General features: G+C 35.4%; 1 pseudogene; it reads left to right on the forward strand.

Moving 5' to 3' along the window:
* The first annotated feature begins 1,396 nt into the window (after positions 1-1,396).
* On the forward strand, positions 1,397-2,445 carry LOC127946096 (uncharacterized; annotated as a pseudogene).
* Positions 2,446-12,261: the final 9,816 nt, after the last annotated feature.

Raw genomic sequence — 12,261 nt, forward strand, 5'->3', positions numbered from 1 at the left:
AGCAGAGCACTGAGAGCACAACATACTTCACTGATCAGAGCGAGAGCTTCGCGAAATGTCACAAAAGGAGTGTGTTTTTGGTTGCCAGGGCAAGACAACCCTGCACAGATTACCAAAAAAAAAACAGCATTAAGGGACCAGTGGATGGAGTTTATTTTTACAGAGCATCAACGGAGTTGTGCAAGTGTTTGTGTTTGTTCCCTGCATTTCGAAGATGCTTGTTTTACAAACAAGGCCCAGTTTGACGCTGGATTTGCACATCATTTATTTCTTAAGGATAATGCAATCCCAACGAAAAAGGGTCACGATCGTGTGTTGGAACCGCATGCGGTGAGTAAATCTGCTTCAAATATCTCTGTGTTGTTAACTTAGCTATCGGCCCGTAAGCACATCAAGTAAACAACATGCGATGTTGTCATCAAACTGCCCTTTCCACATGTCCAGCTTAAAAAAAAAAAAAAAAAAGACGACAAAGTGGAACTTAGTCATTTTCCAAAACCGCTAAGCAAATATATACAGTTTCAGTACATACCACATACAGTAGAGACGTCGTTGCTGATGTTGCTCTTGTTAAATTTCAGCCTCTGGATCTGATTCTGGATCATAAATATACGCCGAATCTGACTGTTAGCCATGGTTTGTTTTGGTTGGTTTTGTCCTCACGGTAATGTCACAGCTTCCACATGCTCTCAACACAAAAGCCTACTGGCGCTCGCGTTTAGCTCCGCCCACACGTCACGCCTCCAACCGGTCGTGTTTTTCCGGGAAAAATCGGTACAGACTATCTTTCTCTTATGAATATAATAAAACTAAAGACTTTTTGGAGTTATGAATGATGCAGTACTACTGTATAGGTACTCAAGATTAACATGATATTGAGTAAAAACGAGCATTTCACCCCCCCTTTAATCTAAAAAGTTTAGATCATAGAACTTTCACATCTCCATAATCCAGAACACTGAACTTGACTCTTCACTTAAACAAGGCTGGTCACCTCAACTTGAATCTATTGTTCTCTGAATTAAACAGTTGAAAGAAGCGTCTGGAAAATGTATTTGTAAAAGTTTCAATCGATCCGATATTCCGCCAGAAAGCAGCCTTTATCTAGTTAATAATGATTGGTGTTAATAAATAATTTCCCCCCCACTGTAGTTCAAGCCTTCAAGAAGAGAGAATAATGACAGTGGTGCATTCTTGGTAGGGGTGCATGATAAATATAGTCCGATAATTAATGCGCATTTTGTCTTGTCTGATAATGAACGTGAATTTGAGCAGCTTTTCAGTTAACAACGGCTCTGTGTAAAATAATGCTCCTGATGGAATTTACCGCTGATTAGAGGAAAAAATGTGCCTGATTTTAATTACATATGCCACAGCAACCACGTGTGACTGGAAAATGAAAACACCATCACAAACAACAAAAACAAAAAATTACTCTCTCGTTCTGGCTCCTGTCCAGCCAGTGAGCCTGCAGACAACATGTCTCAGTGGTTTTGAGGAAGTCATATGCTCCTGTTGAGATGTCTACCCTGCTCCCCTTGTAAACCTGTTCATAGAGCCGTCTGGTCTACCTGATTCCCTCCAACCCTTCACATGCAAAACAGCTGACAAACAAGGCCTGTACTTGGTGGAGAGCAAGCTCAAGAAATTGAACAATCTGACCTACATCTGCCTCACTCAATCATTCTACAGGTCTCAGACATGGAGGGCATCGCTGCAGGAGAAAGGTTTGTTTTCACCGAGCGAATTCATAGATGTCTGGACTTGTTACATTGAATTTCATCATCATTATTATTGCACAACACTGCATCACAAAATATTTGACCAACCAAACCAAATATGACCAACCAAACAGTTACACACAGTCGTGAGAATATCATGGATCCATGGAACCTGCAGAACACACTGACATGGTCCTTCACCAAAGAACACAAGTCCTCAACCATGTATACCTCTGATAGCCTCACACAGCAGAGCACAAGCATTTGGAAGGAGAAAGCATGACTGATGACCCCCAGAGATGGATAAGGCTCACTGCAGTTACACAACCTGCTGGGACTAGAGCACACTGGAACCTACACCTGTATCCTCTCTGCTCACCAGATAAATGTTTTTCTCTAAGACACATTGGCCACAATTAAAGGCAACCTTTTATTCCAAATTTTATTCATCCGGTTTAAATGTTCTCCTATAATGCCTGAAGAGGTTAGAGAACACCTGACAAGAGATCAGAGACAATTCCTTCATCCAGAATCACTCCAAATCCTTAAGATTCCCAGCTCCATGTTGGTGCTTCTCCACTTCAGTTCACTCTTCTCATTTTCTATAGGGTTCAGGTCAGAGGACTGGAATGGCCATAGCAGAAGCTTGGTTTTGTGCTCATTGAACCATTTCTGTGTTGTTTCTGAGGTTTGTGTTTGAATTATTGCACGGTTGGAAGATCCAAACATGGCCCATTATAAGATTTCTAACAGTCAGTCAGTCACTTACTAATTTTTTTGACTATTGGTATTTGATAGAATTCATGATATCATGTATCTAAACAAGATGTCCAGGACCTCCAGCAGAGATATAGGCCCACAACATCAAAAATACAGCAGTATATTTCATTGTACACATGGGGTACTTTTTATCTCTGTGTTCACCAAACCCATCTTGAGTGTTTACTACTAAAAAGCTACATCTTTAGTTTCATGTGAGCATAGAAGCCAGTCCCTATGAAGTTCCAGTCATGTCTGATAACTGAATATGCTTTAGTTTGTTTTGGATGAGCTAGGAGAATATTTCTTGAAACCCTCCCAAACAACATGTGGTGATGTAGGTGCTGTTTCACAATTTTTTTAAAGGTTTTCTGAACCTGAGACTCAACTATTTTCTGCAGTTCTCCAGCTGTGATCCTTGGAGAGCTCAAACTCTCCTTCTCACCACACATTAGGATGAATTAGACACACGTCCTCTTCCAGGCAGATCCGTAACATTTTATGTTGGTTGGAAATTCTTAATTATTGCCCTGGTGGTGGAAAAGCTCAATCATCTTTTGCTGCATATCAGAAATATATTATTTGATTTTTTCTCATTGTGATGGATGATTAAGGGTATTTGGGCTTTGTTTTCCCTCCACTTTATATTTCTGTGAAACAGGAAGCTATGGCTGGATAATTTCTTGTTTATAATTACGCTGGAGTGCTCAAGATTGTGAATATGAATGGCAATATACTTCAGAGATATTTTACTCATAAGAATTTCTGGGGGGGGGGGGGGGGGGCAATAATTGTGTCCAATGAGTATTTGAGAAAAAACTTTATTTCATAATGGTCTTCTTAAAGGCATTTGTTTTATTCTTCAGCTAACAAACTTATTTTCCTCATATTCCAATGACCACCTAAACTGTTTCTGTGGAAAAACTAAAGGGTGAGAGCGCCACCAAGTGGTGAATTCCTGCTGCTGTGATCACATGCATTGCAGTCACTGCAGTCTTAGCATTAATAGGAATCATAAAATGCAAAGGTATGTATTACCAGAATCATAAGTCAATCAATATTTGGAATACATAGACTTATACTTAATATATATGTGCAACAATTGTGTCTATACTTCCATGTAGAGGCCACAGAGATGCAACCAATCAGAGGTTTGTGTGTGGTTGCAGTTGCATAATAAATCCTCCTCATATCACTGCATCATATTCACAAATCTCTATCCTTGACAATGACTGTTGCAAACAGCAGAGCTGCATCTGAGGATGACTGCTTAACAGAACAGATCATCAACAGACCAACATGAGAATACATGCAGGAAATGTTTTGTGTGTGTATGTCTTGTCTGCATAAAAACATCTACTAAATATATAAAAATGTAAATATAATTTCTATTAACTATATTAATTAGTTAACAGAGTTGACTAGTGACTACATACAGTATTGTTCAAAATAATAGCAGTACAATGTGACTAACCAGAATAATCAAGGTTTTTAGTATATTTTTTATTGCTACGTGGCAAACAAGTTACCAGTAGGTTCAGTAGATTGTCAGAAAACAAACAAGACCCAGCATTCATGATATGCACGCTCTTAAGGCTGTGCAATTGGGCAATTAGTTGAAAGGGGTGTGTTCAAAAAAATAGCAGTGTCTACCTTTGACTGTACAAACTCAAAACTATTTTGTACAAACATTTTTTTTTCTTCTGGGATTTAGCAATCCTGTGAATCACTAAACTAATATTTAGTTGTATGACCACAATTTTTTAAAACTGCTTGACATCTGTGTGGCATGGAGTCAACCAACTTGTGGCACCTCTCAGCTGTTATTCCACTCCATGATTCTTTAACAACATTCCACAATTCATTCACATTTCTTGGTTTTGCTTCAGAAACAGCATTTTTGATATCACCCCACAAGTTCTCAATTGGATTAAGGTCTGGAGATTGGGCTGGCCACTCCATAACATTAATTTTGTTGGTTTGGAACCAAGACTTTGCCCGTTTACTAGTGTGTTTTGGGTCATTGTCTTGTTGAAACAACCATTTCAAGGGCATGTCCTCTTCAGCATAGGGCAACATGACCTCTTCAAGTATTTTAACATATGCAAACTGATCCATGATCCCTGGTATGCGATAAATAGGCCCAACACCATAGTAGGAGAAACATGCCCATATCATGATGCTTGCACCTCCATGCTTCACTGTCTTCACTGTGTACTGTGGCTTGAATTCAGAGTTTGGGGGTCGTCTCACAAACTGCCTGTGGCCCTTGGACCCAAAAAGAACAATTTTACTCTCATCAGTCCACAAAATGTTCCTCCATTTCTCTTTAGGCCAGTTGATGTGTTCTTTGGCAAATTGTAACCTCTTCTGCACATGCCTTTTTTTTAACAGAGGGACTTTGCGGGGGATTCTTGAAAATAGATTAGCTTCACACAGACGTCTTCTAACTGTCACAGTACTTACAGGTAACTCCAGACTGTCTTTGATCATCCTGGAGGTGATCATTGGCTGAGCCTTTGCCATTCTGGTTATTCTTCTATCCATTTTGATGGTTGTCTTCCGTTTTCTTCCACGTCTCTCTGGTTTTGCTCTCCATTTTAAGGCATTGGAGATCATTTTAGCTGAACAGCCTATCATTTTTTGCACCTCTTTATAGGTTTTCCCCTCTCTAATCAACTTTTTAATTAAAGTACGCTGTTCTTCTGAACAATGTCTTGAACGACCCATTTTCCTCAGCTTTCAAATGCATGTTCAACAAGTGTTGGCTTCATCCTTAAATAGGGGCCACCTGATTCACACCTGTTTCTTCACAAAATTGATGACCTCAGTGATTGAATGCCACACTGCTATTTTTTTGAACACACCCCTTTCAACTAATTCAACTAATTGCCCAATTGCACAGCCTTAAGAGCGTGCATATCATGAATGCTGGGTCTCATTTGTTTTCTGAGAATCTACTGAACCTACTGGTAACTTGTTTGCCACGTAGCAATAAAAAAATATACGAAAAACCTTGATTATTCTGGTTAGTCACATTGTACTGCTATTATTTTGAACAATACTGTATTACAAATCAGTTACTATGAAGCTGTTTTTCTTGCTTTGGATTCTGTCTGTAACTTTAGGAAGTAAAAATTAAGAATATCTACTGACATTTATTTACACGTCTGATATGTGTCTCAAAAACTCTTAAATCATTCATTCAACCTCAGAAACATACTGCCTCCTTCAGTCACATTAGCACCTCAGTGTCTATTTAAAAGAAATGATGGTAACAAACATTTTCATAATTAAATGTAACATTAATTGTAAAAATGATTATTTAACTTTGCATTACATTAATGTGAATATATGAACTTTTGTGTTTCTTGCAGAGATCCATATAATTGTTTCTTTTCTCAAAATTAAAACGAAAACCTTTATGACAAAAACAATGTAAAAAATATTTTTACTAATATTTTGATATTGCATAATAATATCTGCATCAAAAACATTATGAATAGGTTAAATGTTGACTATTTAAACCACAGTCAGCTGAAGGTAAACACATCTGTATACCTTCACTCAGATTTGACCTTTGATACACAAGTAAATGATTGCTGACTTGTTGGAATCACTTTTATTTAAACCCTAAGGTATTTTGCAAAAGCTGGTTCAGGGCATTTCTCAATGGCTTCATAAAGGTCATATTATGTTATGAAACATCAGGCTACAAGATGAAGGCAGATACAAATGCTACACTGCCACTAAAAAAAATAATGATGGATAGTATGTGAATGTGTCAGTGGAAGTTGAGAACGAGAATTTCTGAAACTTTTACAAGATCCCTGACTTCTTTAAGAAAAATGAGACCTGTTAAAAATTAAAGTATGTTGCTCAGGGGTTTCTCTTTCATAGATCAGTAAACTTAATAGAGTTTGTTTCAAATGTAATGCTGCCTTCTCAATGACTTGGCTCTGATTGGTCAGTCACCATATGGTGTGTAGTCCTTTAAGTGTTGATGAGAAGCTACAGAAATTTTACAATTACAGCACTAATATGATCTAAAAGTATCTATTACTATAGTCATTTATAAAGAAAAGCATAAAATAATAATAACTGCTCCTATATGTTTACATATAGAATATGAGGTAAACATGTGAATACATATTTATTCAAATATGTGCAATTTTAGACTAAAAGTATGTACATTGTGAAGCGAAGCACTGTGATCAAAAATAAATGGAAGCAAACATGACTAAATACCTTCAGGTTTGTGTCGCTTTATTCTATTTGAAATATCAATAACTACTGATTGATTTTACATGCTTTAAAATTTCTGACAGAAATGAAAATTTCTCACTGTCATTGTATTGTTATAAATATTGAAGCTATTTAATCTATATAATAATTCAAAGCTGAAGATCAAATCAGAAGCAATATTTGCTAAACAAATAGTCTATACTGTAGTTGATGTACATCTACCTCTTCCCAGCTCTATCTTAATATTTTATTTAACATGATCTGCTATTAAAACGTTTCTGGGGCCTAAAACCTCAAAAGTTCTGATTTCAATCCTAATTAATTAATAACAAGTAAAAGTAAATAATGGTTCTATACACCTGTCAATGTAAAAGAATTACAAATCACTCCTGTCAGGTCTAGTGTGACGTCATCTCACAAACACCTGTCAAACTCAATATCATACTGTGTGATTGTACAATAACAATCTGTATTTTCATATAATAAATAGGCAGTTTATTTCTGTGATTGACTGCCATTGATAAAATACAACATGTACAGAATATATTGCACACTGATATTCATCAGTGTTATATAGTTCATGGGAGGGATTTAAGAACAAGTGTGGCAACTCCTGTTAATCTCGGAGGGTGTGTTGCAGTGAGAAGGAATCAAAACAGAAAATAGTTGGTGGAATGACTTATTACCTTCATTTAGTTTTAAACTATGCGACTATGAAGCTTTTTTTCTTGCTATGGATTCTGCCTTTAACCTTAGGAGGTAAGAAATCAAAATATCTACTGACATTTATTTACACATCTGATATTGCCTCATTAACTCAAGCTCAGAAACAGACTGGCTCCTTCAGTCACATTAGCACCTCAGTCTCTGTTTAAAAGAAATGACAGTCACAAATTAAGTGGGTAATTAAATTATTACTATGAAACTTTAATTCTGAACATGTTTATTTAACTGTATATTACATTAATGTCAATGCTTGAACGTGTGTGTGTGTGTGTGTGTGTTTCTCGCGGAGATTAATATAATAGTTCAATATTTTTTTTTCTCAGATATAATAATATGTACTGTATGAATATATATATATATATATATATATATATATATATATATATATATATATATATATAGTTTATACATAACATTTATTTATGTCTGTCTGTCTGTCTGTCTGTCTGTCTGTCTGTGTGTGTGTGTGTGTGTGTGTGTGTGTATAAAATAATAAAAATAATTATTTACTTTTAGTCCACTTTTATTTTTAAGAACAGTAAGCGTTAGTGTCAGTTTTGATTATTTAAACCACAATCAAATGAAGTTAAACTCCTTTACTCAGATTTGACCTTTGATACACAAGTAAATGATTGCAGACTTGTTGGAATCACGTTTTCTATTAAGCCCAAAGGTATTCTGCAAAAGCTGTTTACGCACATTTCTCAATGGCCTCAGACATGGAGGTCATTTTATTTGTGATTTCATTTTCCTAAAATAACTTACAACTGACTGTACAGGGAAGCCTGAATGCTGAATGCTGGATGAATATATACAGTAGGCCCATCTGTATGTAGTCTTAATATGAGCCTCTGTGTTTTTACAGACACTCATGTCTCCTGTATCTATTCTGAGGAATGTATGTTACCTTGCACTTCCACCAAACTTGATATCATCCATTGGTACAAGGATAAAATTCCAGTCCATTCATTCTACCACAATCAGGACCAGCTGGGCCATCAGCACCTGGACTACAAGGGAAGGACATCCCTGTTGTTGGAATCTGAAATTAAAAATGGAAATTTATCACTCTTCATAATAAATATCACGGTCCAAGATGAAGGCAAATACAAGTGCTACGCTGCCACTGACAAAACTAATGATGAGAATTATGTGGATGTGTCAGTGGAAGGTGAGAATGAGAATTTATGAAACTCTTAAAAAAAAAAGAGATTTTTGACTGCCCAGAGGAAACTGTGTTGCTTAGGAGATTCGCTTTCATCACTTGTTGCTTACGGAAGTATTTTTATTTAAAAGTCTTTATTAAAACACTGAGGCCTAGTTTCACAGACAGGGCTTAGATTAATGTCCGGAAGTTGCCGCCGACTTTATTTTAGTGTAGTGATGTATTTCCATCCGAAACTGAATATTGAATAGAGGGCGGGGTTTTATTTTTGCACACTCATAGCAGCTTGAAGAAGGTTGGGATATTCAAACTTTCGTCATCAGAGAAGGAATGCCATTACAGAGCAGATGTAAATGTTCAGATTTTGATTAAAGATTTCCAAAACAAAACAGAAAAGAATTCAGCAGATTAACTTGCACGGATTAATCAAGACTAATAAAATAAATAAGTACATTTCATGCAGACTTTAAGACAGGATTAAGCCATTGTTCAGCTAGGCCATTCATAGCTTTTATAAACATGCCTTAGAAAAAATAAACATGTGGTTTGCATCTTGAGACAAATTAAGGCCACTGACATATTTTAAGAAATGTCAGTGCAAGTTCCTTTCAGTTAAAACAGCACAGACATGCATTTTAGTCTAGGACTAGCCTTAAATCTTGTCTGTGAAACCGGGGGTATAAACTATAAACCAAACTAAGCAGCTTGTGAATCGCATCATTACTAATTTTTATTCAACAGAAAAAGTACATGAAAATTGGACAAAAAGATAAAGGTATTAGAATACGAGAATATTAGACAGTTTAGTGAGGGAAAGAACTGCTATCCTGAGAATAGTGCTTTGTAGTAACTAATTATATGTCATGAACTCCAGTTTCAGAAAACCTGATGTAATGTTGAATGCACTTCATGTTACTAAATAACAATAATAGGAATTCTCTTTGTATTTTATATCAATGTTGTACAACACTATTTAAATCAATGAAAACAAGCTAGTTACAAGTTAGTTTTAGTAATCTTAAAGTAATCAAAACATAGTCTGATTATAATGTGTAATGTTATTAATTAAATTACTAACTAAATTTTCATGTGCTTTGGAATGGACTGTGTTTGTAAGTCATCTACCAAACACTGCCTGTGAAGCATTGCGAATGACATAATTGAATTAAAACGATGGAGAAATCTAAAACTATTAATTTAAACTTGTTAAAGTTGCTGTATCTACAGAAACAATATACTTTCATTTTATAAAAATAAATAAATAAATAAATAAAAAAAAAAAATATATATAAGTATTATAAGAGCATAAGAAGATTGCATACTTCGACTTCTTTCCTTTTTTTTTTTTTTTTTTTTGATAAAACACAAAATGTTTGTTATAACCGTTTTGCTATATGTTTATCTTTTTTAGCTCCAGCTAAATCAGTGAACATCACATTAAATAATGATAAAGTCATCTGCAGCACCAGTGGAGTTTATCCAAAACCGAAAGTCTTGTGGTGGTCCTCAGACCTTCCAGCAATGGAGCCACAGAACAGCCTCAGTCAAACAGAAGATCAGCTGTTTACTGTGACAAGTCAACTTCAAGTGGATGCCATCACAGATACCTACACGTATAACTGCTCCATAACTACTAATAAACACAGCTATACAGCTAGTCTGACACAACAAGGTAAATTCACATAATTTTTTTTTTTGTTTTGTTTCAGTCTCACAGAATATGTCTGATGTTCTGTAAGAGAACAATTATACATTTAAATGTTTATAAAGTTACATTTTGAAGTACAGAGATTTTTTTTTTTTTTGTCAGATTCCTATTTTAATGCATAATTGAACCTTTTTTATTATTATTTAGCTGCAGAACTCTCAGAGAACGAGTTCACTTTCAAATGTCCAGTCACTAAGGACTTCAACTACAGTCTCACCTTGAGTTTTTCCACCACCACCGTCCTGACATATGACCACAAAACCTCTATGAAGGAAATCTCTAAACAGTGGGGGGATAAAGTTACATTCCATCCAGAAAATGGAAGTATTAATCTATCTCATCTTAATCAAGAGCAACTGGGAACATACACATGTGAAAGCACTACAGCCCAGTACAGATACATTACACAAACTACAGTCCAATCAGGAGGTATATCAACATTTCTACTATCTAAAATGGTTTAAATTTGGTGTATCTACTAATCAATCAAACAGATACAAAATAAAATCTTTATAATAAAAGCAGATAAAAATGTGTTGAACGTGGTCATAGCACCTGAGACGTCATTTAAAGAGAATTGATCCTCATTTCTTTCCATACAGGTTTGGGAAAGGAAGTTAACATAATAATTATCTGCATCAGTATAGTCCTAGCCATTCTTCTAATTGCTCTAATTATTTATTTGTGTTGTAAGAAAAAGAATCTATGCGGTAAGTTAATTTATTTTTCTTTTGTTGTTATATCATGATCTTATTTATCATTATTTTATTTATTTAAAAAATGCTAAAGAACTTTGAATTCAAAAAGTTTTGTTGTTATTTGAATGAATCTGCCTTCCTCACTTGAAACTGTATGTGTTTACCACAGTATGCTAACCTGAAACTAAACTGCCATATGTTTTCACACAGAAAGGAAATACCAAGCTCCAAAATCCAAAGAATCACATTCTAGCATTGAAGAAAGAGAATCCAAATCTTACATACTGTCAATGAAACGTATTATCGATGAAAACTGACAAGGAAATCAAGTACCTGATCTTTAGTATTTATATTTATTTAAGTAAGCCTGAAGATGAATATTAAGACTTTTGAAGGTGAAACCATACGAGGAGGTACCAGCAAGTGCAATGAGCCCGAAACTCCGGGTTATGAAACACATTTTATTTGTTTTCTGTCTGAAGATACATTTTAAGGGACCATCACTGAAGCAGCCACTGCCTAGACTCAGATGTCCTTCTAAACTCACAGCCAAGTTACAGACTATCTTTTCTGTATACTGAAGGAGCTTGGCTTTTAACTTAATCATTTCTAACATGTTTTAGCTCTGTCAGAAGTGGATAGATCAGATTCCAGGCATTTTCAGATTCAAGTCAGCTTTTTCTGACTAAGAAAAATATGTAAACAATCAAGTTTTTTTGTGTGTGTGTATGTGTGTGTGTTCTTGTTTTAGAAGGTGCTAATGTGTGGCTGTAAATGTATTATATTTAAGCTTTATATAAACCTATCAATGTAGAATATACTAATCAAGGGCTTTATGAGGGGAAATCATGTATTTCTGTTCTTTTACATGATGTGCAAATCTGAGTTTTCCAGTGTTTTTTTATTTATTTTTTTGTTACTACTTTAAATTGCAGTATTCTTACATTTTATGAAGATTGGCTCGTCTATGAAGGATGTAAATATTTAATTTGTCTGTCTCATTCCACATCAGGGATCGGTGGATCATAATAAATGACCAAAATATGAGAAACTCTGAGTCACACATGGTAATGATAAACTCATAAAGGAACTCATACCTTTAACCTGAGACCGAGGCACACCTCCAGCTGTAAAACAAAAAAAGAAATGATAACTGCTCCTTATATGGAAGCTTTTGGTTTGATTGTTGCCGTTCTGAATTGCAAAGCAACTTTTCACACCTAGCGCAGCCTGTCTGAC

The sequence above is a fragment of the Carassius gibelio genome, chromosome A24 (assembly GCF_023724105.1).
Source record: "Carassius gibelio isolate Cgi1373 ecotype wild population from Czech Republic chromosome A24, carGib1.2-hapl.c, whole genome shotgun sequence".
NCBI lineage: Eukaryota > Metazoa > Chordata > Actinopteri > Cypriniformes > Cyprinidae > Carassius > Carassius gibelio.